Source organism: Lipotes vexillifer, unplaced genomic scaffold (genome assembly GCF_000442215.2).
Source record: "Lipotes vexillifer unplaced genomic scaffold, Lipotes_vexillifer_v1.1 scaffold382, whole genome shotgun sequence".
Lineage (NCBI taxonomy): Eukaryota > Metazoa > Chordata > Mammalia > Artiodactyla > Lipotidae > Lipotes > Lipotes vexillifer.
In genome coordinates this window covers 10,115,227-10,122,247 of record NW_006780611.1, presented here as the reverse complement: position 1 = coordinate 10,122,247, position 7,021 = coordinate 10,115,227, and positions in this window count along the sequence as shown.

The following is a 7,021-nucleotide window of genomic DNA, read 5'->3' as shown; positions in this document are numbered from 1 at the left end:
TGCGCGTCCGGAGCCTGTGCTCCGCAACGGGAGAGGCCACAACAGTAAAAGGCTCGCGTACAGAAAAAAAAAAAAAAAAAAAAAAAAAAATTACCTAGTCCCCAGTAATGCCTTTAATGTTTTTAAGTAAAATGTTATAATATCCCTATCACCCAACTTCAGCAATTTTGAACACATGGCCAGTCTTGTTTCACTATACCTCCATCCACTTCCTCCCTTTCATATTATTTTGAAGCAAATTCTACATGTCATATAATTTCTTCTGTAAATATTTCAGTATGTATCTCTAAAAGATAAGGACTCTTTTTAAAAATATAACCATTAACACCATTATCACACCCCCAAAATAATAATTTTTAATATCAAATATCCAGGCAGCATTCAAAAAACCAATTGTCTCATAAATGTCATATATTTTTTAAAGCTTGGATCAACTGGGATCCAAAAAATGTCTGCATGCTGCAATTTATTTATTTATTTATTTATTTATTTATTTATTTATTTTCTGTACGTGGGCCTCTCACTGTTGTGGCCTCTCCCATTGCGGAGCACAGGCTCCGGACACGCAGACTCCGGACGCGCAGGCTCAGCGGCCATGGCTCACGGGCCCAGCCGCTCCGTGGCATGTGGGATCTTCCCGGACCGGGGCATGAACCCGTGTCCCCTGCATTGGCAGGCAGACTCTCAACCACTGCGCCACCAGGGAAGCCCCCTGTTGCAATTTATTGATGCTTTTTAGGCCTCTCTTAACCTATAGATTTCCCTCTCTTTTTCCCTTGCAACTTATTTGTTTAAAAAAAAAATGGAGTCATTTGCTATGGAGTTTTCCATAGCCTAGATTTTGCTGATTGCATCCCCTTGGTGTTAACATGCTTCTCTGTCCTTTGTATTTCCTATTATGATAGTTGCAGCTGGAGTCTAGATCAGGCCCAGATTTGATTATTTGGTAAAGACTATTTCATAGGTGGTATTGTGGTCTACCATCAAGAGGCATTTAATGGCTTTTTACCTTTCGGGGATGTAAGCAGCAACCTAGATCCATTAATTCATTAGGGTTTGCAAAATGGTGATATTTTAATTAGGTGGAATATTTCTAAAAGAGAAACTTCCCCTCATCTCTTGTTTGCTTACCTGCTAATACAGTTCATATGGGAATGGCATGATAAACGCTGATTTGTTTTCTTTATTTGCTAGTTTTCAAAATAATGAATTGGTTCCCTAGTATCCTTCAATGGTGACCAGTTAATTTTTTTAAAGTAATGATATGAACGTATGGGTGAAAACACATTTGATGTGCTTCAATCCATGGCTATTATTATTATTATGCTTAAACTGTCCCATCTTAAGCCAATGGGATTCTCTCTAATTTGGCTACTGAGTCTTTCTGACAGGACTCTCATCTTTGGTAGCTTCCTTGCTGTCTAGTATGACAAGATGTTCCATGTTCATTTCATGATTTTCCTGCCCTAGATCTGGAACCAGACACTTCTTCAAGGATCCCTGTATCCCTTTTAGTGCAAACTGTATTTCAAAACCACAGTCCAGGTCATTGCTAGTTGGTCAGTCTTTATTTCTAGGGCATTTCAATAGACAGAGTTAGTAGGTTTCTTTTGTTGTTTGTCTGTTTGTTGTTGTTTTAAAGCTTTAAGGAGGTATAAGTGACATACAAGAAACTAAACATATTTAAATATTTAAAGCCTGTATATGGTGTGTGAACCTGTGAACCCTTCACCACAATGAAGATAGTGAACAGAACCACCATGCCCAAAAGTTTTCTTGGGCCTCTTTGTATTCCCTTCCATCCTCTCCTCCCCTCCCCTCTTTAGCAACTATTTGTTTGTTTTTAAAGATAAAATATATTCTCAATTCATAATCAATTCAAAATCAGGACTATAGGATTTTAACTTCATTTCTTCTAGTTTAACATCTGAATTTCCTTACTTCCATACTGAAAATACTGGTTCTCAGCCACAGTAGGAATGACAGAACTGGGGTATTACACAATTACTCATTTGCTTTATCCCACATTACAGTTAATGCTTCTTAAATGTTAGTTCCCTTTGACACTCTACCCTCTCTCCACCCCCCACTTATAAAGGGCAAAGAATTCTTCACCATAATTTTCCCTTCTAATACTTACAAAGAACAGAGACAGATCTTTTCATCTTGAACTTCCTGAGAGGCCTATGGTTATGAGTCCTCAGTAATTTCTGGAAGGGTCTGAGCAGGGATGGTCTTGGACCCAAGCTGTACAAAGGAGTATCCTGAAAGACATGTCCTGGTTTCCATGCTCAATATGTCCAGGTTTCAGGAGAAGAGTATACCTTTTAACAGCAATGGTAACAACAATAACAACAACAACAATAGCTGGTAGCAATTACCAAGTGAAATATGCTAAGCCAGGAACTTTGCATAAATTATCTCATTTAACTATCACAACAGCACTACCTTCCTAGGCAGGCATTCCCTTTCTGCATTCAAGAAAACAAGTTCAGAAAAGTCAAGTCACAAAAGCTACTAGGCCTAAGGTCATATATCTACTATGAAGCAGAGCAGGGATTCAAGGCCCTGAATTTTCTGGGGCCAAAGCTTGAGCTCTTCCCTTTTACCCTTCTTTCATCCCTTTACCTGGGTAATGTTCTCCAAGAGGGTCATCTAGAATTACACTCAGGTTCAAGTGAAGATGTTTATCTGTGGGGGACATGATAGGTCCCAAGAATATACTTAATTGCTTCTTGGTTCAGGCAAACAGCGATTTGCTTGATTTTTTCCCTCTTGGCTGGGTTGGGCAGACTGTTCTAACACAGACCAGGTTACTCCCTTGTGCCCAAAGGCCCAAATGATAAAGGCCAAGCCCCTCAGCCAAATTGCAGGTCCTTCTACACACTGGCCCCTGTACCGCTGAGCCTCAGTGAAGTCTCTCTGGACTTGGTTTTTCTTGGATTCCACACAAACCTCTAGCACAGCATTAATGCATTTATTGATTTACACATCCTCCCTCTCTTCCAGACTGTGTGCTCCTTAAGGTCAGGGACTATGTCTTTATTCATCTCTGTATCAACAGGACCTGGTATGTGCAAGCATGGTATAGTGAATGCTTGGTATAGTGAATGCTTCCTCAACCTCTCCAAGCCCCAGTGTCCTCCTAGGAGAAATGGAGGTAACAACACCCACCTTGGCAGAGAAGGGGGCAGGAGGGTTAATCTGAGATAATGTTTGAAAAGGATTTAGAGTACTTAGCACATAGTAAGTACTCAATAAATGATGTCTCCTATGATTACTGTTATATAATACATATAATACATACTAATATATACTCCATAGTGTTGTTATTAATAAACAAGTGAATGAAAGAATTAGTAAGCAAATGCATGAATGAATGAGGTGACTTTATGTCAGTTTAAATCCTGACTTTGGCCCAGGGTAGGAGAGGACTTTAATATTCTTTGTCCCATGGATGACTACGAACGACTAAATGTATTACAGTATTATTTTTTATTTGTTTGTTTTGTTGTTTCTATTTTAGATTAAATCCAACAACATGTGCAGGCTTCATCCAAAAAGTCCTTCTGATTCTTGGATAAGGATTCATGCAGGTGAGCTGGAAGGTGAGAGGGTAAGGAAGACTACTTTTTCTGCATTGGTTTTGACTTCTTGATGACGTTTCTGTGGATGAACCATAAAGATACAAACAGAAACAGATTAAAAAACCAGTGTGATCAAGAGAATGAAGAAAGGAATCCCCAGGATTATATAAACAGCCCGGAAATCAACCACTTAGAGTGAAGCAGAGCAGAAGGCTGGGAAATGAAGGTGGAATTGATAGATTATGTAAAGTGTCTGAATGTACTGGGAGACTTATACAACCAAGGGAAAATTTGGAGATAAACTGAGATGAGTACATAAAAAAAAAAAAAAAAGAAAGAAAACAGGCAGATTGAAAAAGAGACTTAGTTCCAGGGATAGCAAAAAGTTTTGCAAGAAATAAAAATAACCAAAGTACACCCTGTAGTTCATGGCAGTGGTGTTGATAGTATAATAATGCTGATTAATGATCCAACCAGAATCACAACAGAGACACACTGGGAGGATGGGAGAGTGGAAGTGTGTGCAAGTGAGAGAGAGCCCAGTCCTCACTTTTCCCAGTGTGAATTCAATAGATAATGCCTAACACTAAAAATTCAAGAAGCCAGAGCACCATGGTATTTAGACATATGGAGGAAAACAAATACCAAAACAATCAGTTAAGAAAGTGGAAAGTGTTTCTGGGGAATGGGAAACGGGGTCTGGAGGAGTGCAATTTTTTGTAACAAGCTTTGTAGAACTATTAATTAGTTAATTTAATAAGCCTTACATTATGCTTTGCATTAGTTAATTCAATCAGTTAATTTAATGTGCCTTATATATTACTTTGCATCACGCACTGTTCTAAGTGCTTTCTTTACAAATGTTAACCAATTTAATCCTCATAACAACCTTATGCTATACATAATATTACCATCCCCATTCTACAGATAAAAAAACTGAGATGCAGAGAAGTTAAATGATTGATCAAGCTTACACAGCTAGTAGGTTGTGGAGCTAGGATTAAAACCCAGGTGGTCTGGCCCCAGAGTTGCCTCTCTATTTGATTCTTAAAGGATGAATATGTATTACTTTAATTAAAATAAAAACAAAAATTAAAAAAGTGTGATTTTTAAGAGGCTTTATTCCTAACTTTGAGTATAGACAGACAAAGTTCTAAAATGTAATGTTATATTTTTCTATAAGCAATTAACTGGAGCAGAATGCTAAACACACATTAGCTAATCATTAATTCCCTCATCAAGAATTTGCTGAATCCCGGGGAATTCCCCGGTGGTCTGGTGCTTAGGACTCTGCACTTTCACTGCCAGGGGCCCAGGTTCGATCCCTGGTCAGGGAACTAAGATCCCACAAGCTGCATGACACGGCCAAAAAAAAAAAGAATTTGCTGAATCCCGACTATGTGCCAGCCACAGAAACAGGTGCAGGAGACTCAATGCTTAATGATAAAAGGCCCTTGGGAGACTTACAGTACAGAGAGGGAGACAGACAACTCCATGACTACAGTAGGACATATTCGGTGGAGTACAAAATAGGCAGTCACTAGGGCAGTCTGGGGAGATTTCCTGGAAGTGACAACATCTGAGTGAGCTTTAAGGGTCAGATAGGATCTAGCCAGATGAAAAAGTGGCCAAAGTATGTTCAAGGAAGAGGAAAGAGCAGTGAATACTTGTTAAAATGAACTGAATTGGTTGTTTCCTCTTCCATTCTAAATTCTAAAATGGATGCCAAAAACAATAGTGTAAAAAGCCCCTCTTAACCTGGAGATTCCATAGCCTAAACCAATGGGGTGCAAACCATGCTGCTATACTCCAATATCAGTGACTGTTTCTCTAATCAAAGGAAAAAATGAATTGATAAAGCTTTCTTCATATTAAGTTTACCTCTTTTTAAATCTTTATTTATTTATTATTTATGTATTTTGGCTGCACCAGGTCTTAGTTGTGGCATGCGAACTTATTACTTGCGGCATGCAAACTTATTAGTTGCAGCATGCAAACCCTTAGTTGCAGCATGCATGTGGGATCTAGTGCCCCGACCAGGGATCAAACCCCAGCCCCCTGCACTGGGGGTGCGGAGTCTTATGCACTGGACCACCAGGGAAGTCCCAAGTTTACCTCTTAAGCCTTGTTAGGCTGTAGCCCAGGCCCTGGAGTCTGACTACTGGTTTCAAATCCTGGCTCCACTGCTTACCAAATGTGAGCACCTGAGCAAGAGTCACTAACCTCTCTAAGCCTCAGTTTCCTCAGTTGTAAAATGAGGATAACAACATCCCATATCTCACAGAAGTGCTGTGAGAATTAAATAATACATGTATCATGCTTAGGAGAGAATAAGGACCTGGCAAACACAACTGTGTTGTGTACTCAAGGTGATAAAAACAAATGAGTAAGTAAAAGTTATAATTAAGAGAAAAGTTAGTTGTGATTTCTTAACATATTATGTGTTATGTTATTTTAAGATAACTTGACAGCTATCTAAAGATTCATATGTTATCTTAGTCAATAGTCCTTTATTACCAAAATAATTTGGTAATATTTTTATAGGTTTCTGCAAAGAGCACCGTGACTTCTAGTTGTCCTGTCCCCGACAGATGGGAGAATCAAGGCTCTGAACTGAGGAAAATGCCGAGTATGTCAGCATCTGATCCTTTACCCTTCAGTGCATGTGCACTCGAAGCTGGCTTCGTCCTCTATTCTAGCGCAGAAACTATGTGAAACAACTGCTGGATGCTTTCTCAAAAATGGGTCTGCCCCAAACCTCCCAGTCCAGTATGGTCCAATGTAGTTCCTTGCACTGCTTTGGGCTCAGCAAGTTTTCATGGTATGGAAGGTCTGAGAGCTTTGAGAAGTGCTGAACCCTGATCTTCTGTGTGTGTGTCAGGGAAAGCTTCCCGGAGGAGTCATTATTTGCACTGACTTTGAAGAAGCAGGAGGAGCTGGCTGGGGAAGGAGGCCAGGGGTAGGAGGGAAAATTTTCCTGCAGAGGAATAAGCTTGTGCCAAGCATGGCCTGGAGGCTGGAAGAACTTGGCCTCTTATTGCAGCTGCAGGGGCTCAATGTGGCTTGAAAGGTGGTTGGGAGTGGTGGGTGAAGACAGAGGAGAGAGGGGAGGTGGGCAGGGCCACCTCATGAAGGCCTCGAGTCTAAGAGTTTGGATTTTATCCCTAGGATCCTTAGGGGTTGAGAAGAAACTGCAGGTTTTAAGCAAAGGAGTAGCCTGATGAAATATGGATTTTTGAAAGAGACCCATGGGGAGCCTGGGCCTTAACTCAAGTGAGTCTTAGTTGCCTCCTTTGAAAAACAAGAAAAATAGGGGGACTTTCCTATTTTGGGTTAAGAATCTGCCTTCCAATGCAGGGAATGCGGGTTTGACCCTTGGTCGGGGAACTAGGATCCCACATGCCACGGGGCAACTAAGCCCACGTGCCACAACT